Source organism: Pongo pygmaeus, chromosome Y (genome assembly GCF_028885625.2).
Source record: "Pongo pygmaeus isolate AG05252 chromosome Y, NHGRI_mPonPyg2-v2.0_pri, whole genome shotgun sequence".
Classification (NCBI taxonomy): domain Eukaryota; kingdom Metazoa; phylum Chordata; class Mammalia; order Primates; family Hominidae; genus Pongo; species Pongo pygmaeus.
Genome location: NC_072397.2, coordinates 18,362,915 through 18,388,139, shown reverse-complemented (window position 1 = coordinate 18,388,139; position 25,225 = coordinate 18,362,915). Strand labels below are relative to the sequence as shown.

General features: G+C 35.7%; 1 pseudogene; it reads right to left on the bottom strand.

The window, feature by feature from the left end:
* Window positions 1–3,304: 3,304 nt before the first annotated feature.
* On the bottom strand, window positions 3,305–25,185 carry LOC129025702 (protein FRG1-like; annotated as a pseudogene).
* Between the last annotated feature and the right edge of the window lie 40 nt (window positions 25,186–25,225).

The following is a 25,225-nucleotide window of genomic DNA, read 5'->3' as shown; positions in this document are numbered from 1 at the left end:
GATATACTTAAACTGAAAAAAGTATTGTTTATCTGAAATTTAAAATTAACTGGGCATGTTATATTTTCTGTGGCAACCTGTTTTATACAGAACAGAGTAACTCAGCTAAATTTTAGAATACTTAACCCTAACCTGGTGTTCTAGGTCTTTCCCTTTTGTAATTATTATTATTATTTGGAGTCAGGGTCGTGCTCCATCACCCAGGCTGGAGTACAGTGATACAATCACAGTGCCCTGCAGCATTTAGATTCTGGGCTCAAGTGATTCTGGCACCTCTGCCTTTGCCTTCCAAGTAGCTAGTACCACAGGTACGTGGGCCCAGCTAATTTTTTTTTTCTCATAGAGACAGGGTCTCAGGCTGGTCTGGAACTCCTGGGCTCAAGCAATCCTCCCACCTCTGTCTTCACTTCCCAAATAGGTGTGGACACAGGCACACATCACCACCATACCCAGCTTCTTTTTTATCAGGTTGGTGCAAGAGTAATTGCGGGTTTTGCCATTGAAAGTAATGGCAAAACCCGCAATTACTTTTTGCACCACCCTAATAATTTTTTGTGGAGACAGGGTCTTGCCCTGTTGTCTAGGCTGGTTTCCAACTCTTGGGCTTGAGTGATCCTCCTGCCTTGGCCTCAAAAAGTTCTGGGATTACAGATGGGAGACACTGCACCAAGCTACTTTGTGTAATTTTTAACATGAACATAAAAATGTTGAGAAACAGAAATGTTAAAACCATTGGAGGAAAATATATTGTAAAGTAAACAATAGAAAAAAAATCAAACCAAATACAACAGATACAACAAAAAATTATCAAAATTTTCAGAGGAACAAAACAAAATCTAGTTTTACAATCTTTAGAATTCATTCAGATTATATCAAACATATAAAGAAACATATTCAAAGAAAAAGGCAATCAATAGAGACTGACCTCGAGATGACCCAGATGTTGGAAATAGTGTGGATTTTTAAAGTATTATTGTAATTCTTACTAAAATTAAAACCCCGAAAAACCCTTAAAATAAATGGATAGGAAATCACAGCAGAGAAGACGAAACTACAACAATAACAAAGGCTCAAGTGGAAACTCTAGAAGTGAGAAAGTTTTCAAAATTAAAAAATAATAATCAGTTGTGTTCAGGTGCAGCTTGGGGGTGGTAAGGTCAATGAACCTTAAAATACAATTGAAATGATTCAATCTGAAAAATGTGAGCAGTCATATGTTGGGGCGAGGGAGCTTTTCCTTTGGTTAGTGCTTTTAGGTAATCTTGGTTTTGACAAGATCACAAGACTGATACACTAGGGGCATGCTAATCCAAAGTTTATCTCGGTTTCAGTAGTGCTTTAAACAAAACTCACGATATCCTTGTGCACAAGATGGAAGAAGAGTGGACCTGATGGCAATATTTAGATGCAGTCATTCTTAACCTCCGTTACTCTCCCAGTGGTCTAGCTGGGGTTTGTATAAAGTGGGGTGGGAGGCATAGGGAAGTAGCCCCTACCTACCCTCTCCCCTTGTCCACTTGTCCTCACTCACTAGTGGATAATATCCACGGGAACAGGCAAGTTATTTTAAATCTGTATCTTCTGTTGTCAAGATCTGTATCTTCTGTTGTCAAGATCTGTAATCAGTTCTGCTCACTGGACTGGGGACAGGAACCAAGGGAACATGAGGGTGAACGGGTTGACATGGAGTCCAGGAACACACTGTGCCTACATGCAGAATATTTGTGCCAGGAATGACAGTCAGCAGGCAGATGGTCTCAGAAACCAAGCTAGTGTTGGGAAGCAAGATTCAGTCTCTTTAAGGCGGTGTTCCTCATTGTGTGGTTTGTATCACTTGTTTCAGAATGACATGGATTACTTGTTAAAATTCAAATTTTGAGCCCAATCCTAGACCTCCTAAGCCTGCATCTCTACGGATGGGTCTCAGTAGTTGATATTGGAAACGTGCAGGTCCCTAGGAGATGCTTATGCTTATAGATTTGAACTGTTGTGTTTAAGGATTAGGGAGCTGGAAAATGGAAGGAATAGACCAAGCCCTTGGGTGGGAAGGCTCCATAAACTTGGCACTGTTAGCATTCTGGGTGGAGCAGGATTCTGCCACGTGCTTCGCAGCATCCCTAGCCTCTGCTCTCTAACACCTTATTCCAGTTGTGAAAACCAAAAATGTCCCGTGGGAGGCCAAACAGTCACCACTTGAGATCTGGAACCACTGCTTTTTAGGATCAGAGTGGTCACTTTGTTTCCAATCCAAGGATCAGAACACAACTATGCGAGAAAGTTCAGCTATTGGAACTGGAGTGCCAAGCTGAAGCTAGACCTACAACAAAAGCTCCTTTATAGGGCTCATCCCATGCCTCAGCTACCTAGCTTGTACAGATGCCATGTAACTCTAGATTTGGTGACAGAAGGAATTTAAAGGCTAGAACTAGATAGCGTCTTTCAGGTTAGGCCGGCACACTACGTGGACTTTTGACATCATCCAGATGCTTGAACCAACCTAAGTCCTGAGGCAGAATTTCCCATGGCATCTGATACACAGCCTGGCTTTGGAGCACTCACTGTGATTAGATGCCATGGGAATATTGTGTTTAGGACATCTGAAAGGGACAGGCTTCAACAAAGCAGACCTAAGCAACACGTAGCATCAGACTTCTTTAACAGCTTCTATTCCAGCCCACGAGGACAAAAGCATCACATCCATATCCACTGTGGCAAACCTGTCCTCAGTCGGGAGTTTCCCCAGTACGACTCTCCCCTCTGTTCTGAGCCTCCTTGCTCCTTTGTAATGTTTCCACTTTCTGTCCCACTCTGTAATAGATTATTTATCCTCTCTGCCCAGCCGCCTAGTTCTGATATTTGGATTGTCTGTGATCTGGGTAGTACTTAGGAAGTAGAATCAAAGCCTTGTTGATTGGATTGGGAGTTTCTAACTTCCTATTAAAGGCACTGATTAAGCATCTGCTGTTTAAAGTAAAGTAAGATTATGATCCAGTAAGAAATATTCCACAAGTAGCGCAGGAAGAATTGGTTTCTAGTACACTTCAAGCTTCAGGACAGGAAATCCAAAAAAAAATTCTGTGGTACGTTAAGTGTGTACTGTAAAGTTCATTTCCATGTGAAAAACTGTAGTTAGCTCAAAAGTACATCCATGAAGAATCCTGATTAAACTTGTTTAATCCTGGTTAAACTAGCTACTAGCTAAACAATAATTTCACAACAACTCAAGAACTGTGTAAAAGCATTTCCTCTGAATATTTTATTCAGAAAAAAACACAAAAAGATAAGGTAGAAACAAAAATCCCAGTCATTTGCAGTATCTGTCGGCTCTCTATTTGGTTCTCTTGTTTAAATAAAGAAAAATAGTAAAATTAATCCATGTAAAACATGTCATATATATTCAACTGCTACTAAATATAAAAAGCTTTAAAACTCTGTGTTCGATTTTGGTTATTGTGTTACCACAACACTTATATTAAAATATGTGTACTTTAAAATTTGGTTTCTATAAAAAATGGATTCTAATCTTATAAAAGTTATTTCCTAATATTCAATAAATGTTGCCTAAGGGCTTTTTCAATCCAAATAGCAATTTGAATTATTCCAGAATTTAAGAGTGCTCTAGATTTCCATTTAACAGGGTGAGAATGCTGTATTATTACAAGTGAAAAAAGTTACAGGACATAGAACTTATTCCATTTTAGAGTCCACACCCTGATTATATTTTATATTCTCTTCTTGATTTCTTACAACTAGATACATACTCATTTGCTCAGCTGGAAAAAATTCTTAACATTATTTACTGACTTTAGGTATGAATTCTACCAGCTAGTTAACAGGAAATATGTAATTAAACATTGCCTTTATCAAGTAATGTAAAAAAAGAGAAAGAATAACTTTGCAACATAGGACTTGAATGAGCAGCTGGTGATTATCAAAATCTGGCACTTAATTGATTTATACTTGTACACTCACAGCAAAACGTCTCTACCTGTTTTTCTATGTTGTAAATCTAGGACATTACTTATCTACATAGGAAGAGTAATAAATATTAATAATGTGCTATGATAAACATCCTGCACTCTTCCAAATCTTACAATAAATCTGCTTCAATTTCACTTGTTTAGCTTTTATACTTAGCTTTTTAGTTGATCTATGCTTATTTTAAGGAACCTGAACTACTCTAACAGAATCCACATAATTTTTATATTAGACAAACTCCTTCTTTCTAACTGGTTCTAATAATTATAAAAAGATAATGATAAATTTATGAAGTAGATACAGTCAAACCTGAATTTCTTAAAGTATATACTTAGAATCGGTTATAATTTTTAGATATTCTTTCTTGACAGTCTTTTCCCAAACTCATGATGTCCTCTCTAGGTAATATTGCCACACTCATAAATTAGAAATAAAGACAAAAATGTGAAAACTACAGTAATTTAAGAGAATATAGGTTTTCTACATGCCTTTTCTATTGGCTACTGAAAATAGTGAAAATAAGTAAATAAATATCTACCTGCCCATAAGCATCTCATGCAAAAATACATCTTTCTGAGCCTTTTTAAGAATTTTACTTTCTTCTTTACTTATTTTAAGTTTGTGGTCTTGGAAGCTCTGAAATTTCTTTGTGTAAAGAAAATGTCTTCATTGAAAAATACCTCAAACTCTGATTATACATATTTACTATTAAATTTATAAATGCTGTTAATTACTTTTTCACTTATTAAAAAAGTCTAATTGTAGGCCAGGTGCAGGGGCTCCCACTGGCAATCCCAGCACTTTGGGAGGCCAAGGCAGGCGGATCACTCGAGGTCAGGAGTTTGAGAACAGCCAGGCCAACATGGTGAAACCCCGTCTCTACTAAAAATACAAAAATTAGCCGAGCATAGTGGCGCGCACCTGTAGTCCCAGCTACTTGGGAGGCTGAGGCAGGAGAATCACATGAACCTGGGAGGTGGAGGTTGTGATGAGCCAAGATCTTGGCACCGCACTCCAGTCTGGGGGACAGAGCGAGGCTCCGTCTTGGGGAGAAAAAAAAAAGTCTAATTGTATTTTTTTTAATAAGCTGGAGATTTTGAACAACAAAGATGACCTTCGTGACCTCTCAAGAGGAAGGCCACTCATTGACTGGTTAGCAGAAGGCCCCACGGGAAGATGGAGGCTGCCGCGCCCCAAGGCCCCAATTCTATTAGGGCACGCTGGCTGGATTCCCCTGTGTCCTGGCCATAGCACAGCCTTTGACTGGCATCACGTAGATTCTGTGAATGAATAGAGAGATTGACTAACCCGAGTGACTAGCTTTGGGAGCTGGTAGGGTGAGTAGGAAAACTGAACCCTCAAGAAAAGAAAAGCATTTAGCTCAGTGCTCTGTCCTAGACGCCACATTGTGTTGCCTCTTCTTGTCCATCAGTTTTCATTTTTTCAGACAGGGTCTTGCTCTGTCACCCAGGCTGGAATGCAGTGGTGATCAGAGCTCACTGCAGCCTTGAACTCCTGGGCTAAAACAATCCTTCTGTCTCAACCTCCCGAGAAGCTGGGCCTACAGGCATGCACCAACATCCCCAGCTAATTAGGTAATTTATTTTGAAGGCACTTTGAGAAGCACTTCACTGTCAAATCTGTAGGTCTAAAAGGAAAAGCATACATACACATAATTGATTTCACATTGTTTTACATTTCCTTTGTCTTCTTCTGGAATGTCATCTTTTTTCTTGGTTTCTCTTTCAGCACAGGATCTAATCTAGATATTGGAAAAGAAAATTCAATGGGTTATATGCTTATCTTCCACTTTCCCCACTTTACATATCACATAAGAACATTCGAGATGATTTCTTATGCAGAAGAAAAAATTAACTGAGCAACTATATTCAGAAAAAGACAGGTTCTGGCTATATGTTTTTACTTAATATATATAATCTATATGACTAAGTGCTATCGCATGCTTCCTCCACAGCCCTTGTGTCAGAAACACTACAGACAAAATTATTTCAGAAACATTTTACACATCAGATCCTGCTAGGCAATAATGTAATCATTAATTTAATTTTGTCCTCCCAGTGAATTCACTAGGATCAAATTATCCCTAGTAGACAAGTGTTCATTTGATCAGATTGAAAGCTTAATAGCTATTTTACATTGCACAGACTATTACCAAAGTATTAAAATTTTTAACATTACACAACTTGTTTTTAATTAATTGGAACCCACCTCTTTTACTGCTTCTTATATCCTCCTAAGTTTGGTTAGATGTTTACTATCACATGTCATAAGTTAATTGATCTGCATTCAACAGTTAGGATCACCCCAGAACAGGCAATTGGCAATGGTAAGGACTCATGTCTCCTAAGGGATCTCTGTGGACAGAGTCCAGTTCCAGGGCTGCTTAGAAAGTGATGACAAACAACGTGTTTGTGCCAATGACATCTTTGTGACAGTTTTGATTAGAGGGGTCCCAGACAGAAAACATTCCCTGCTAGGGCCTGTAGCACAATGCTACCTTTAGTAAGAGGGATCTGTGTTCTGGTAGATAAGGCAAGGTCATAAAGGTGAAGGGCGGACAGAGATTAGGAGAGCCCACAATTAAATGGTACGAAAAGTGTACTAAATAATCACTGTTCAGAGATTCCAAGTAATTGACTAACCAAAGAGTCCCAGAAAACTTCGTATTTCATCTGAAAATTGCTTTAAACAGTGAAAAATGCAATCTTTGTGTGTCTTTGTGTCTTTGTATAAGTGCAAAGCACTGCACATATATTTGCAATTATTGCCTTCAATAACACTTTTATGATGACATCCAGATGAAAAATAATTTAAACATGATACAATAAAATATATATAATTAAAATTAAATGTAAGTCACAAACCTATCTGCATTTCCTCAATGACCTGTTTCCTGAGAAGCAATGTGCTATGAAATACTGAGAGTGGCCTCTGGAGTCAGCTGGGCCTGGGTACACATCCTGTCTTAGCACACCTTGAAATCACTGTGATTTCCATGAACTGACTGACAAAAGCAACGAGGATGTAAGGAGGGTCAGAGGCTGTCTTCCTGTCTGTAAGGCTGAGCTCACATCCACCTCACAGGAGCATTATGGAAATTCAAGACTACAACGGATGCATGCAACGAAAAAACATAATATTTCACTTCTCTAACCGTAAGAAAATATCTACATTTTAGATTGAAATTTTTTGAGCTTTAGATTTGAAATTATCTGAAATCAAGACTACTATAAAAAGATAATCAAACATATGACCGGAAATCTAACATGTAGCACTTACAGAGAATTGATAGATGCTTTTAAATTACACTAGTAGTAGAGAAAAATGTGACATAAATTTTTATGCTCTAATTATAAGAACGAAGAGCATTTTAGAAAAGGCATTTGTCCCCTCTCTTAGAGACTTCCACTCTGGCCCCCACAATGCCTTACAGAGCAAATCTGGGTCAGACTGGATGCAACCTGTGATTCCCAACACAGACAAACAAAGCAAGGTTCAGGATGCTCAGTACTGTGATGGAATGCCAAGACACAGAAAGACCATGCGTCAAGAAGGGGAAGTTATTCTTTAGACACATCCTAGTATATGTTTATCATTAAAGATCAGTGGCTTTTGTGAGTCTAAAAAATTAAGCCTTAAATGTTTTCATCAAATTCCAGTTAACTACCTGATTTATCTAGGTTGTATTAACAGTATTATTTAGAATTTCAACTTGATATGAAGATATCTGTGTAACTTTTACAATGATTTAAAACAAAGAGTAAGATTAGGGAGGGCACAGGCCACTGGTGAAATGGATAACGCATCTGACTACGGATGAGGGAATTTAGCCTGGAATAAGGACCTTTTATTTCCAGCTTAGTGATGCACACAAATTTTAAAAATAAAATAAAAATCATGTTTTATATGATTCATGTTTAACCTACTGCAAAGAAGACTGGTACTATTAATAAAAATATTTTTAAAATGTAAGGGCTAAGGCCCTAGAAGTTCTGCTATGATTTTTTATGTTTCATAGAGTGATTATCATCACAGAAGTTCAAGCCTTACATAAATACAAATGCATATACCCCGATCTGGTAATTCTGCTTCTGGAAGTTTATCTTCAGGTCCACCCGCACATCTACAAATTGATGCGTATTCAATGTTATGTACAGCAGCAGTGCTTATAACAGCAAAAGACTTGAAACAGCCTAAATTTCCATCTATAAAACGCTAAATAAATTAAGGTATATCCCTAAAATGGAATATTATGTGGCTGTTAAAAGAGAGGAAAAGCAAGAAAAAGAGAAAACTTTCTACATTCAAACTAATAGTAGAAAACTTTCCAAGATACAATTTTAAGGAAAAAAAATCAAAGTCAAGAAGACTATAGAGGAGGCAGCCTTTAGTTTAAAACAGTTGAAAATTATTTATATATCCATATATTTATAAAGAAATTTTAGGGGGCTATAAAAAAACAAAACAAAGGGAAAGAGGAAAAGGAGCTGGGACACAGGTGAGTAAGATGCATGGTAGGCATATGTCTTCAACTTCATATGCCTTTATTTAAAAATGTTGGACCACGTGTACATGTTATTTTAAAAATTAGATTTTAAAATACAAGCAAGAAAACAAGAAAATGAAAGCTTAAAAAGAGCATGTGGAACTAACAGAAAAAGATACTAATCCATGGAGATAATGGCAAGGTAGCTCCTAGATGCACTGATTTCTCTACCACATTGTATAAAGAAGCCATCAACTATGGGATTTATAATTAAAAATAAGTCTATTTGAAACACCACATTATAAAAAGCTATTAACTAAATCTTTAAAGTGACAGTAAATGATGACTTAACATTTTAAAGAGATAGTCACATCGCATGTATGAATGCAGTCATCTGTATAAAATGTCATCATTACATTGATCATTTCTCCTTCTGCTGTTTTACTTTTTGCTTCTATGTCCCCTGCTTCATTGCACCTAATAAAGCAGCTATTTGAGGCCAACAAAGCCATTTTCCCCTAAGTGAAACAAAATAACAAAATAGCTATGAGGATACATCTTGTAGAAGAAACATTAAGTGTTTACATTGAATTAATTTTTCCTCCCTGATTTAAAAATCACAGAAAAGAAGTTAGAGAAGAACCTGAAAGATATAATACAAGAACATATAGAAAAGGAAACCAAAATCACCTTTCATTTTACTAATCAAAGATTACCACAATAAACATTTGTAGTGTATCTTCCTAGTAGGACGAAATTCTAATCAGATGAGGTAGGATTGCTTCCTTTCTAAAAGATCTACTGAAGATAAAACTGATTTAGTTCTGTTTAAAAAATTAAATTTAAAGACAAGAACATAATTATGTATGCATACTTTATTCAAATATTAGTATTTTAAGTAAAATTTATTTTCTTCACAATTAGAAAACATGAAAAGGTATATCCAATGCCTTTGGTGTTTTGAATTTAAGAATCAATGTCTGAGGGACGTTTGTGTGTGAAAATAAATATTCATATACATTTTTAGTTGTTTAATGTTTGATGTATTACACTGCTTTCTATTAAACAAAACTTTAAAAACTGATTTTCTTGTGTATCTACATCTGGGTTATAAATTTGGTTAGCTTAACTCCTGTAACAAATATAACATTTATTTATAACCTGTATTTGGTTGATTCTTTTGGAAAACTTGGAATACCATAACATTTAGACAAAATATTTATAAATACAATGATTACAAAATATGTTAAACTTATATCACATCCAGTTAAAAACGTGCTGATAACATGGATTTAATTTCTTAGTCAAGTCACAAGGGCTGGGTGGTCTCTCATCTGGATGGCTCCTGGTGAGTCCTGGAACATGGCGGTGTTGTCCAAGGTGATTTAAACCTGTGCCACAGATTATTCAGCTGAGTCCTTATTGCAATAGAGTTTTAAGACCCTCTTTCATTTAAATTTAAATTTTTGAAACATAGTGTCCTTCCTAAAAATAAAATGAAATGAACTTTCCTAAAGTGTTGTATTATTAGTACTATCTAAGTCATCATCCTTGCCTTATGAAATATTGACACTTTCTACTGGTGAAACTTTTATTAGAAGCATCTCATCATAACTAGTAGGGTCATCTCAAGGGGGTTGCAACACATTAGCAGGTAATGAAATCAATGTAGTGTTTCCTGAACGGCATTGGGTGGGTGGGGAGGAAAAGGAATACACACAGACGCACAGAGGAAGGGGTAAAAGAGAATAAGAAATATCAAAGTGCGTAACACATGGACAAGTAAATACTGTTAAGTACAACTCTTGCTTCAGTTACACATATGTGTGTGCTGGACTGCAATGAAAAAATGCATTTCTCAATGGATTGGGTCAAAATAGTTTCCAAGTCACTGACTTAAGATTTTATCCTAGGAGATGAAGAAATTAGTCTAAGTGATTACCTCTTTCTGGTGGGATGTTTCTTTAATCTGTCATCTTAGAAAACACTGCTGAGTTCCTATTTTCAGTTAATTATTGTATACTACCAAAGCTGCTACTCAAAGGCTTAGCTTATCTTCTATTTGCTTGTTCTGCCTGGTGCCCACTGGTCCTTACTGTTTTTGATATAGTTATCTACTTTTTAAAGACAGTTTAGCACTCACATATTTTTGTTCAGTCTTTACTTCTGACACAAACAGAAAAAAGAAATTATGTATTCTGTATCAACAAAGATTTAACAAAATATCCATATACTACAACTGTCAACTTACTAAAACTAAGAATTAGTGTATTATCTTTTTTCTTCTTATATTAAAACTATCTTTTCATACACTATTTTAAGCTTATGAACTGAAAGTCTTTTAGAGATAATTTACTTTAATGAACTATTATTATTGATATTTTATACACAAATTGTCACAACTTTGTCTTAGCTAGCTCCACTGTTCGCTTACAGTCTGTAATGTTTCTGAAAGCATCCATGATTTCTTCTACAAAGAAGACACTTAGGAACTATTCTGTTTTCCTACTCTGTGACCTAAAATTGACTGGTTCTTCAATGGAAATGAGATCCATATCTAGGCACTAAGGGTATACAAAAATAATTGTGGGGAAAAGTACTAATGTTATTTTTGTTGCACTATATTTTGAGATCACTTTAAGGCTCTATGTTCTTATTGATTTATTCCAATTTCATGTATTATACTATTATGTCTTACTTTTTCTTTTTAAATATATTATGATTGACTGTTACAGACTTTCTGTTAAACTGACAGGAAGTTTTTATAAACAATAACAGCACTTACATTTTGAAAGCCTGGTTCCCATTGTTCTCTTGGTCCATTGCAACTGAACGCTCAACAACAATTTCATCTGAATTTATACCAAGATATTTTCCAGAGCCAGATTTCAGGACGATTCTGCACATTAATAAGATAGATAAAAACTGAGAGAAAATTAATTATAGGGCATCAAAACAGGACATGTATATGTGTGTGGGTGTGTACATATCTAAAATTTGAGACTGGACATATTCCAAGTGTTCAAAAGATGCATGTGGTTGAGTGGTGACTCACTCCTGTAATCTCTGTGTTTGGGAAGCCAATGGGAGAATTGTTGGGGGCAAGAAGTTCAAGATCAGCCTTGACAACATAGTGAGACCCCATCTCTACAAAAAATTTAAAAAGTTAGCTGGGCATGGTGGTGTGAGCCTGTAATACCAGCTACTTGGGAGGCTGATGCAGGAGGAGTGCTTGAGCCCAGAAATTTGAGGTTATACTGAGCTATGATCACACCACTGCCCTCCAGCCTGGGTGATAGAGTGAGACTCTGTACCTTCAAAGAAAAAAAAAAAAAGCTACATGTGATAAGTTGTTGCCATATTGGACAGTGCAGTTTTAAATTTAGTTTGATATTTTGCTTTTTTAATATAAACATTGTACCTTATGTATTACATAACAAATATTTTCAAAATTCATCATTCTTCAATTATACCTCTTTAGTTATAAATTTCAATAATAAATTACTAAAACTTTATGTCATCAAACTGCTTTCCAGAAAATGCTGCTTCCATTTACATTCTTACTTCAAATTAACAGAGTATGTTTTGCATCATGGATTATTTTTTTAAACATTATGACTCTAAAAAATACTCAAAAACCTGATATGAAAAAAAACACTATCCTTCTAATTTACATTTTAGTAGTTAACTGGAATAACAATTGTTTTCCTTTTCCTTTCCTTTTTAGTTTTTAGATTATCTGGTAATGTCCCTTGTCCATTTTTCTATTCACATCTGATTGTTCGCAATTTTCCTACTGGGGTCTTCAGTGCTGTGAATTCTATACAAGATACATAGGAAGAGTAAGAACTCACTGCCTATTAAGATTGTTGCAAATATTTTCCTCATTTGTCAGTTAATTTTCTTTATAATCCTTTTTTGTTTATAATTGTAAAGCAGTTTAAAACTATTGAATTTTTTCTTCCTCTGCTTTTATTCTTTGTCTTTCACCCTGCTTATGAGACTTTGAAAGAAAGTATAGAAATAATCATCTTAATGTGATTTTTTAAAATTATGATTTCTTTTACCTTACCAAGAATCTCCTCGGATGCCAGAATTGACTATTACTCCTTTATACGTTAATGATTATATAACAGAAATCATTATCATGTTGATGTAACCAATTACTAAAATACGTAAATTAACTTTCAGTATCTTTTACCCAAAGAATCATTCTATACTTCTGCACAAGGTGAGAATAAAAAAGGCTACTTTATAAAATGACTGTAAAAATAGTGAGTAAAAATATTATTTTGGTCGTTATGATGCTGTAACATTCTCTGTTGGTTTCAACAATATTCCCTTTTTTAGTCTTCCTGTTTGTCTTTAGATTTCCAAACAGTGAGTTTAAATATCATAGCAACAGTGAACCAGGTTTTTGCACTATTTGATTTATTTTTTAATCTATCTTATTTGGTGTGTGAGATTATTAATCTTCATTTTTTAACTTACATATCTTTTTTCCAGCCTAGTATTATATATTGATAGGAAATCCACTAAAAGCTGATCACAAAATCTACTTTTCAAAAATGCTATTTCGTTTTTTATATCAAAATTACCGTGGGCTTAAGACAGATACTAAAATTTTTAATGAATACAATTAAATTTTTAAAATAACTGGTTACTAATTATATTACAACATAAGCTCACCTGAAATCAGATAATTTGACAGCCGTAAACTGCTCTGGAGGACTAGGGCCCTCAACAACTATTGGAGAAAAAACATTTGAAAATAAATTTGACATTTGCTATAAATATAAAGACATCATTTTTGTTTAAAAAATGTGGCTATTTTCTTCTGCAATTAAATGTAAGAATATTCAGATGTACTGATGTCACTGTAATACTGTATCTTTGGAATCAAGATCTATTTTACCTTCTTTTATCTACAGTGCTAATTTTATACACTGAGTAAGACAGGGTGATATAATGCTTATTTAATAACTTTCGAGATAGCTTCACTATATGTTTTAAAATATAGTCATAAATAAGCACTTATTTAAAGAAGCTAAATGCTTTCATTTATTCAATGGATGGCCTTGCTGACCAAATGATACTGCTTTTTATCTTCTAATAACTTTGTACCTCATTAGTGCTTCTTCTAATGGGCTACAGAAAATGAGGAAACTTCAAATTGTTAAATGCACCCAGGTTGGTTTTGGTAATAGGTCTGAATAAAAACGGAATTCAAACATGTTTGACACAAACAGGTTTTCCTTTTTATTACCACTTACTATTTTAATTATTCATATTGTTTTGATGTCCAAAGATACACTTCTGGAATTATATGGAATGTTTTCAAATGATTATGTTAGACAGAGGGACTTGCCAATTGCTGGTAAATATCAAGGAATTAAAAAATTGGAAGAGTCAAACGCAATGGTTCCATTCCTGTGGAAAACGTTTGAGACTAGTTAGAGTTTGGCCTAAGTGAATGAATGTCCTAAAATCTACACTTGTGGCAGGATCTTCCCTTCCAGACACAAACTTTCTTTGTGTGGAGCTCCCAGGGTAAAAAACCATTGTTGAGTGCTGGTATATATGTTCCCTCATCCATTTCAATGACTATGGTTTCTGAAATTTCATCAAAGTTTGTTACTGTCCACCAGACTCCTAAAAAATAAAATTGATATTTCAACTTTATATTTTAGTTTTGACACAGAGTTCTTTGTTAATATAACTTAGTTTTAAAAACTTTTTATTTTGCAGGCGTAAGAAATACTACGAAGATCTCACATATCCTTCACTCACTTTGTCTCAATGATGACATCTTGCATAAGTATCATACATTGTTAGAATCAGGAAACTGACATTGATATAATCCATGAAGCTTATTCAGATTTCACGAGTTTTACATGTACTTGTTTGCATGTATGTGCACAGATTCATGCTACTACCAGCATAGCCAGGATTAGGTTTTTAAAATACAAAATAGCAACATACAGCCAGGCATGGGGGTGCATGCCTGTAATCCCAGCTACTCGGGGAGCTGGGAAAGAGAATCACTTGAGCCCAGGAGTTCAAGGTTATAGTGAGCTATGATCATGCCACTGCACTCTAACCTGAGTGACAGAGCAAGGTCCTGTCTCAAAAAAAGATCAAAACAAAACAAAAGGCAACATGTGAAAGTACAAAGTGATATATGGAGAATGGTCTCTTTCATGATAGATCCCAGCCATCTATTCATGCCTGCTTTCCAGAGGCAATGTCTATCAAAATGCTTCTAAAAATGCCTATACAGGAAGACTTTCTAGCATAGTAATCTTTTTTTTTTTTTTTGAGAAGGAGTCTCGCTCTGTCACCCAGGCTGGAATGCAGTGACACGATCTTGGCTTACAGCAACCTATGCCTCCTGGGTTCAAACAATTCTCTGCCTCAGCTTCTCCAGGAGCTGGCGTTACAAGAGCCTGCCGCCATGCCCAAATAATTTTCTTGTATTTTTAGTAGAGACGGGGTTTCACCACATTGGCCAGGCTGGTCTTGAACTCCTGAACTCGTGATCCACCCACCTCTGCCTCCCAAAGTGCTGGGATTACAGGTGTGATCCAACGTGCCCGGCCAGTAATCTTAACTATGATTTTAGATTGAAAGCAAAATGAGCCGAATCTATGTCTATGTATACTAATTTCCAATTTGCCAATAGAAATGTTAGACTGTAGCAACAATTATTTTAGCAGTTGTTATAAAAGATTATATCTTAATGTTAAAAATTATCCTCAAACCTCCTTCTAAATTGTACTTTAACAAGAGTAGAAATGAGTCAATCATCAACTGGATATGACACATTAAGGAATTCTTGTTAATTTTACAAGGTCTGATAATGACATAGTATAATGTGTAAAAGTAAAGAACAAAACAGGTGATGAGAAAAAGACATACCACTTTAAGAAATGTATATTTATGTACTTATGGGTAAAATGACATAATATCTGTGATTTTACTTAAAATTTTGTAGGAAAAAACGTGTGTGGGGGTGTGTATGTAAATGAAAAGAGATTGGCAAAACATTGATAATTAATGCTGGGGTCTTGGCACATGAGGGCCTCATTATATTCTTCTATGTATGGATTAGTTTGGATATTTCCATAACAAATAGGTTTTAAAGATTCAGTTAATTCCACTGCACAAAATTTTCTATTCAACTAAACATTTCATGCTTTTCATAATCAATTTTAAAATACATAAAATTTTAGCTAAAATGAAGTTTGACCCTTATCTAACACCAAATACAAAAAGTAACTTAAAATAGACCAAAGACCTAAATGTAAGAGCTAAAGTTAGAAAACTTTTAGAAGAAAATGGGAAAAGCTTCACGACAATGAATTGGACAATGATTTCTTATATAGAACATCAAAGGCAGAGGTAACAAAAGAAAACTTAAACAATCTGGACTTCACCAGAATTAAAAACTTTTGTGCATCAAGAACCACTGTCAACAGAGTAAAAGGCAATGCAGAGAATGGTGAAAATATTTGTAAACTACATACATTATAAGGAATTAATATCCAGACTATATAGAGAACTCCAAAAATACAAATACCACAATTCAAAACTGGGCAAAGGATATACACAGACATTGCTCCAAAGCTGACATACAAATGGCCAATAAACACTCGAAAAGATACTCAACATCACTAGTCACTAGGGAAATATAAAACAAAACCATAATGCAATACCACTTCACACCCATTGCAATGCTATTATGAAAATAAACAAAAAACAGAAACCAAGAAAACCAGAAAAACAAATGTTGGGCAGGATGTGGAGAAACTGAAACCCTGAGCAATGCTGGTGGGAAGGTAAAATGGTGCATGTACTTGAATGCCACTGAAGTGTACACGTAAAAATAGAAAAATAGGCAAATTCTATATTCTGTATATTTTACCTCCACACACCCACAAAACCAAAGGAGAAAAAGAAAATTAATCAAAATTAAAATTTCAGGTAAAGACGATTAGAAAGTAATAAAACTAACGACAATTTAGATGATTGAGTTATAGCTACAATTGTTTTCAGTAAAAGAAACCATGCTTTATTAAGAATCATTATGAACAGTGTTATGATTAGCAAGTCTTTCTTATAAATGTAATAGATAATAATTTTAAATTAGTTTTATTTTGTATGTTCTATGCCACATTCACCAAGCACGCTTAATATTAAATAAAATCATTTAAATATAATATCTCATTAATGTTTTGCAAATGAAGGAGAAATTTCTGGAAGACAAGCTCCTCAAAATTTTTACACTCTGTCCAAGTAGGGAAATGATATAATAACATTACTAAGAATATTGTCAACTGAAAAAGAAATTACTTTGAGCAGATGTCAGTATTTTTTCTCAATGAGATTTCAAAGAATAAAAAAGCTAAACACAGTATCATCAAGAATTAAACCTGAGCATTCTGCCTGCTTTCTGCAAGTGGCCTACATTCAACCTTTGGAGGTATGCTTATATGTTTAACGACTAAAGTAACATAACATAATATTTAAAAGTGCCACTCGGAGGTTTTAGATGTGAAAAAGCAGTGGATCCTAAGAACAGTGGGCACTAAAGTTGCCTGTCTCTACATCAGGTTACAGCTCAAGCTGTGTATATGCTGCAGACGCCCAAGCTGAATTTAAGAGAATCCACTCTAAATCATTATTTGCTATTTAGACATATGCTTAAAGTTATTTCCTTTTAAACCTTAGGCAGATGGTGAAATATTCCCGCTGTGTTGTCTCACAATGAATAACAAAACTTTTCACATATTTTCACATAGTTCACAATGTTTACATATGTCTGGCATGCCTGTAATCCAGCACATTGAGAGGTGGAAGCAGGAGAATCACTTAAGCCCAGGAGTTCAAAATCAGCCTAGGTAACAAAAGGAGACCCCCATCTCTACAAAAAAAATTAAGAAACTAGCTAGGTATGGTGGTACAAGACTGTAGTCCTAGCTACTTGGGAGTCCGATGTGAGAGGATTGCTTGAGCCTACAAGGTTGAGCATGCACTCAGCCATGATCATGTCACTGCACTCCAGCCTGAGCAACAAAGCAAGAGCCTGTCTCAAAAAAAAAAAAAAAAAAAATGGCCCGATGCCCCAGTGTCATGGCTGATAAGATACTACCAGTGCAACCTCATTCTAGCATCAAGCCTGTGTGACAGTTCACCTCGCCTTTTGACTAACCCAGTGCTTCTGTGCTAAGGGTCCCCTTAAATCTCTGCCTTCATTGTGTTTGGCACAAAGGAATGATATATCTTAGATGTGGAAATGGAATTTTCTTCCCCAATGTTACTGCAGTCTAAGTATCTTTCACAGACCATCTATTAACCCATAGCTTACTTAGCTTTATTTCCTGGGTAAATCAAATATGTGTTTTGTAAACTAAGATGTTGTAAGTTCAATTGTTTCTGAATCTAGCAGAGCTCAGTTAAACTCCTTGCTTACAGACATGCTCATTTTTATTAATGTCACCCATGGTATTCTCCATGTGAAAGACAGAATTTCTTTCATCCTATTTACCAATCCCTTCAGATCCTTGTGAGCAACCAACAGAACAGCTTTAAAAAATTAAAAGGTTTTTTTTCTTTCCCTTCACAAATAGGCACATGCTTACTTATACGGCATGTTTAGAAAATCCACAATGCAAAAGAAGGTGGAAGGACAAAGAGAAAAAGACGGAGAAGAACTTCTTCTTCCAGCCAAGATGGACTTGCCCTCCCATGATGACCAATGAGAAAACTGAAACTGGATAGAATATTTGAGAAAACTCATTTTGGGGATTGGAACACAGGCAGAACAGGACTGTGATATTTGAGAACAGGAAAACACAGGAAGGAAATCTCACACACACTTCTGTTTTCTGCCCAATGGCAGTTTCTTGACCACACAGAGAGAGGTAGAGACCTCCAAAAATGAGGCAATGTCACTGTCAATAAGCTGAGAGTCTTGCAGTGCTAATATGTTTGGAGTTTATAGAATAAGGTACTGGAGAAGAGGGAACTACATACAGGTGAGGCCCCAAAAGAGTATGCAAAAGTTCTCTGCAGGTCTGGGGCCAAGGGCTGGAGGGAGGGCATACAGCAGGCAGGCTCCACAAGGCCTCTGCAGAGAGGCTGGCACTTCTGAGGGCTGACTGGAGATGCCAGAGATCACACAAATTTGGGACATAGCAAAGTGGAGAGAACTCACCAAGTATACCTAGAACATGTGGCTGAGGCACAAGAGGATGAACCTTTCCTAGAGTAAGCATCACTGTCTAAGTCTACAGGCAAAAACCTAATAAATAACCACAAACTAACAAAGGCCCAGGCTTGACAGGAGTAAAAGGGTGGTCAAATAATTTAACTAGGCATCAAGACATTTAACAGAAATAAAGGTTAAAATGTTATGAAGATGAAAGACGGAATTTATAAGGAAGACTTAACAATCTTAAATATGTACACATGACAGCTTCAAAATACTTTAAGCAAAAATTGCTCAAGTAGACAGATCTAGAATTACAGCTGGAGATTTTAACATAACTCTCAATACATTGTAGGATGAGTAAAAAATCAGTAAGGACGCAGAAGATGTGCATAGTCACAAGCTCCACCAGTTGATCTAACTGAACTGTAAAGAACTCTGAACCACCGGGTGCCACGGCTCACACCTGTAATCCCAACACTTTGGGAGGCTGACGCAGGCGGATCACCTGAGGTCAGGAGCTTGAGACTAGCTTGGCCAACGTGGTGAAACCCCGCCTCTATTAAAAATATTAAAAGAATTAGCCAGGTGTGGTGGCAGGTGCCTGTAATTCCAGCTCCTCCGGAGGCTGAGGCAGGAGAATCACTTGAACCTGGGAGGCAGAGGCTGCAGTGAGCCGAGATTGTGCTACTGCACTCCAGCCTGCTGGGCAACAGAGCGTGACTTCATTTCCAAAAAAAAAAAAAACAACCAAAAACAAAAAAACCCTGAACCAACATCTGCAGAATACACATTCTTTTCAAGTGTACATGGAAATTCACTAAGAAAGTATGTTCTTTAACTATACTATAAATGAATTAGAAATCAGCAACAATAACATACCTATAATATCTCTAAATAGTAGAAATTAAAAACAATACACTTTTAAATAACTCAAGTGTCCATGAAAAGAAAAATCACAAGGAAAACTAGGTGATATTTTGAAGGGAATGAAAATGAAAGCAAAATGTGTTGACTGTAACTAAAACTAACGGGGAATGAAGAGATCTAACTCTATTCTTAAGAAGCAATAAAACAAGAGCAAAGTAAACTGAAAATAAGTTAAAGGGAGGAAAAAAAAAGGACTGAAAATAAATGAAATAAAACATGAAAAAAAAAGAGAAAATATATAATACTGAAAGAGGCTTGTCCAACCTGAGGGCTGCATGTGGCCCAGGACAGCTTTGAATGCAGCCAAACACAAATTCATAAACTTTCTTGAAACATTATGAGATTTTTTTTCTTTTCCTTTTTTTTTTTTGGCTTATCAGCTTATCGTTAGTGTAGTCTATTTGTGGCCCAAGACAGTTCTTCTCCTTCCATTGTGGTCCAGGGAAGCTAAAAGATTGAATACTCCTGTACTAAAAGATCATTAATGATCTAAAATAAGTGATCTTATAAAGAATTGATAAACTTCCAGCTAGACTGACTGATCCAGGAAAAAATAGAAAAAACACAAATTACCAATATGAAGAGACTGCAATAAGGATTAGATTCTAGACATTAAAAGGATATTAAAGGAATATTCTGAACAATTTTATACCAATAAATCCAACAACTAGGATGAAACGAAATTTTCCTAAAAGACACAAATTACCAAATCTGACAACAGAAAAGTCTGAAAATATCTCTTAAAAAATCTTAATTCTCCCACAAAAAACTAAAACTATACCAAACAAAACCCTCTATGCTCAGATGACTTCACTGGTAAATCCTATCAAACATGTGAAGAAGAAATCATACTGATCTTACACAGCTATTTCCAAAAACAGGGAAAGAGACAGCACTTCCCATCTAATTTTATGACACCCAATATCACCTTGACACCAAAGTCAAATAAAGACATTATAAGAAAAGGATACAAAAGTCCAATATCTCCCATCAACACCAATATAGAAATCTTAAAACAAACAAACAAACGAACACCTAGAAATCAACTCTAGCAATATCCCAAAGGACACTGCATCACAACCAAGTGGGTTTTATCTCAGGGATGTAAAGTTAGTTTAAAAGTTGAAAATGACACCAATGTAATTCATTGGCAGAATGAAGAAAGTTGTATAATCATCTCAACAGATACATAAAGAGACATTTGACAGCATTAAACATCGTTATGATAAAAACTCCCAAGAAACAAAGTTTAAAAGGAATGTCCTCATTTTCATAAAGGTTTTCTCTGCCGATCCTACAGACATCATACCATATGGTGGACTACTGAAAGCTTTCTGCCTAAGCTTGGAAACAATGCAATTATGCCCATTCTCGTGACTTCGGTTCAACACTACGGAAGTCCTGGGCAGTATAATAAACCAATAAAAAGCAAGACAAGACATAAGGATTAGAAAGAAAGAAGTAAAATGATAGTCACAGGAAACATAATTGCAAATTTCTTAGTTTTCCATATAAACAAACCACTAGAAGTAAGAAGTGAAACAGACTTATCAGACTACAAAGTCACTATCCAAAATCAACTGTATATCTTCATACTGACAGCAAACAACTGGAAAATCAAATTCAAAAGTTCTACTGAGAGTAGTGTAAAATTATAAAATACTTAAGAATAAATTTTTAAACAGGCATGCAAGACTGCTACATTGAAAATTATGAAATATTGAGGCCCAATATTAAGATGTTGATTCTCCCCCAAATGATCTGGACTCAATACAATTCTCCGAGAAAATCCAACAGGCATCACTGTAGAAATTGATAAACTAATAGTAAGTACAAAGTTGGAGGACACACGCTACCTGATCTCAAGACTTCATGAAATTATAGCAATCAAGAGAAATATACCAACAGAAAAACAGACAATCAATAGAACAGAGTCCAGAAATAGACGAATACATAGAAAGTTAATTGACTTTTTATGAAGATACGAAACTGGATTAATGGAAAAAGGAAACATCAGTGGTGCTGGTACAAATGGCTATGAAGATGTTAAAAAAAAAAAAAAGTAAATCTTGAAACCAAACTCACACCATGCCAGAATTAATTTGAGATTAATGACAGATTTAATGTAAAAACTAAAACTATGATGCCTCTAAAAGACAATGTACATTATTTTCCTGACTTTGGGGTAAGCAAAGATCTCTTAGATCAAAGAGATAAGGCAGTAACCATAAAATAAAAAAAATAAATTAAGCTTTATAAAAATTAAAAGCTTCTGACCATCCTGGCTAACATGGTGAACCCCGTCGCTACTAAAAACACAAAACATTAGCTGGACGTGGTGGCGGGGGCCTGTAGTCCCAGCTACTTAGGAGGCTGAGGCAGGAGAATGGTGTGAACCTGGGAGGTGGAGCTTGTAGTGAAACGAGATCGCGCCACTGCCCTCCAGCCTGGGTTACAGAGCTAGACTCCATCTCAAAAACACAAGAAAACACAACAAAAAAAAGCTGTCCAATCGAAAACCACCATTAAGAAACTGAAAAGGTAAAACTCAGACTGGGAGAAAAGACTGATAACACCATCAACTCTTGGCAAGGATGTAACTGGAGAACTAATTCATTCTTGGTGGGAGGGTAAAATGGCACAACCACTTTAGAAAATTTTTGGCAGTTTCTTATGTAGTTAAACATTCACCTATCCTTTGACACAGCAATTCCGTATCTACATATCTACCCAATTTACCTAATTTTAGAATTGTTGATTTGCCATTTCGAAAGCGATGATTCTTCCAGAACATTAGCTTTATATCATTCCATATTTTATATATTTTTTAAGCTACCATAATTTATGAAGATTCAAAATGCAACTTGCCAAGTTTTAAAAGAGAAAAAAATAGTATGGAAACAACTAAACAGAAAATAGGCTGGTGAAGTGTGTTTGAGTGAGTTTATTTCTAGTGTCATTTAAAGGCTACCCTGATATTGTATTTAAAATTTTCATTCATTTCAGAGTTCACAAAATAATGATATTTCCTGTGAAGATACTTTGTTTAAGAGATAATTAACTTCTATAACTAAAATGTATACATGTCCAAAGAAAATAACGTGTAAAATGTATTTAGTTGAATAACATTTACATTAAGCCTTTAAAATTATGTATCAGAATCTCCAGCTATTAGGCAGTCTAATGGTGCCCACTAAGTCAGAGAGTTGTAATTCTCCTCTCCTGTTCTCTGTTCTGACAATGAAGTAAAGGCATCTGTAGCATCTACTGTGCTAAAGAATAAATGGAATTTACAACTGTAGGTAATATTTAAGCACTTTAAGACAAATATGAATACATCATAAATTTCTAACTAGGAAAATATTTTCAATGAGATCTCAAGAAATGTTAACTTTTTTCAGAATAGAGCACTGAAAACTGACTCACAAACAATATCAAGCTGGGTTTCTTCATCTTCTCTTTTCCTCTTCTTATCTTTGCTCTTTTTCTTCTTACTACAGGACATAATTTATATAGATGAGTTTAGGTATACTGATTTGTGTGATAAATAAATATCATAAGATTGAAACTTGGAAGTCTTTTAAGCTGTTTCATTTACAAATTATTGATTTAGGAAGACTTACATTGCTATGCTCTCTTAAATACAGTACTGAGAATTTGCTTCAGGATTTGTACATATTATGTTAAAGCTCAAAGCAGATTGTAGTGCCACACCGCCAGATTTTAAATCCTGATTCTGTCACTTCTTAGCTCTGAGATTTTTGGAAAAGTTACTGAATCTGTGAGTCAGTTTCCCCACTTAAAAATTAGGATAATAACTTAACTCTTAAGGCTATTGTGAGGATTAAGAGGTAATATGTATCTTCACACATTGCTGGTGGAAATGTAAAATGGTGCAGCATCTACAGGAAACAGTTTGTGATTCCTCAAAAAGTTTAAAAAGAGTTACCATATGACCCAGCAATTTTACTCCTAAGTATGTATACCCAAGGGAAATGAAAACATACGCTCACAAAAATATTCCGTAAGAATATTCACACTAGCATTAGTTACAATAGTCAAAAAGGGGAAACAACCTAAATGTTCATCAGCTGATGAATGGATGAACAAAATGTTACATCCATACAATGGAATACTTTCAGCCATAAAAAGGAACAAGTGCTACAACAAAGATGGACCTCAAGAATGTTATAAGTGAAAGAAGCCAGATACAAAAGGCCACATGTTGCATGATTTCTTAGGAAATATTCAGAATAGGCAATTTCACATAGATAGCAAACTAGTAGTTGCCAAGGACTAGGAGAAGGGGAGGATGGGATGTGACTGCTTTAATGGGTAGGAAGAGATTTCCTTCTGAGATGATGAAAATGCTGAGCAACTAGACAGTGGTGAACCTCTTGAATATATACTAAAAGCCACTGACTGTACAAAAGGGTGAATTTTATAATTATGAATTACATCGCAATAAAAAAATAAAAAAACAAGAGAGATTTGAAAAAAGTTAATGTGCAAAGTGCCTACAATTTCTTGGCACATTGAAAGTGCTATATAAGCATTAATTATGATTATTATGATAATCTTAAGACACACTTGTCTGTATTTTCATCATAAAGTTTTCAGAAGTTAACTCATCACTCCTCACAGGAAATTCACAGAGTAAAAATCTCGCATTCATTCAGGATATACCTGCCACTTATTCTGGCATCTTCATGAGCCCAGACTCCTCGAGAGGATTCTGAAGGGCAGAGGCTTCAGCTCACTCCTTGGTACTTTCTTTCCATCTCGCCTAAAAATATCAAAACATCTGTTTATTACGGAGACCAGGAGGAAATGCTCAATATTTGTATGTACAGTCAACCTCAGACAAATCTGCCAGTTAAAAAAGAAGCGGGGATATGAATGCACAGGTATTTTTCACCTAAAGAGCTAATAAATTACCATTACGACCTCCTCCTCACATTTGGCGCAATTTATTTACTGCATATATATTCTCTCATTTAATCCTCACAGTCTTCTAAAGGTATAAAAAATGGTCTGAAAGTATAAAAGTGTAAACGGAGGATCAAAGATATTTGATCTCTTAATAAGTAAATGGAAGTTCAGACATATTAACCAATTTGCCACAAATTACAAAATTAGTAAATGACAGAGTGCAGGTTCGAGCTCACATCCCTATCAAAGCCCATGTACACCTCAACCACTGTGTGATTCATCCTGGTTTCACTCTACATATTAGCTTAGAAAAAAAAATCAATAATTTTTCCAGGGAAAGACAATGGAGAAAAGAATAATCCCCAATAAAGGAAGTTATTATCATCAACTACGAGATCAGACTAACGCAGACCCACCAGGCAGAGGCCTGGAGAGATGCCTCAGGGGAACCAAACTCGTGGGTACGGGGCCACGAGTCACCCGCCCGTCTATCCTGTTTCCAGGGTCAACCCCGTGGGAGGCTGCCCCTCTCTGCAAAAGCGCCAGGAAGCGTGGTCTGGCCTCCGTCCAGCCCGGACAGGGGCCAGGGCGAAGCCAGGGAGGCCACAAAGCCGGCTCTCCGCACCATGACTTCTACTGGATTCGTAGGGGTGGAGTGCGTCCGAAAC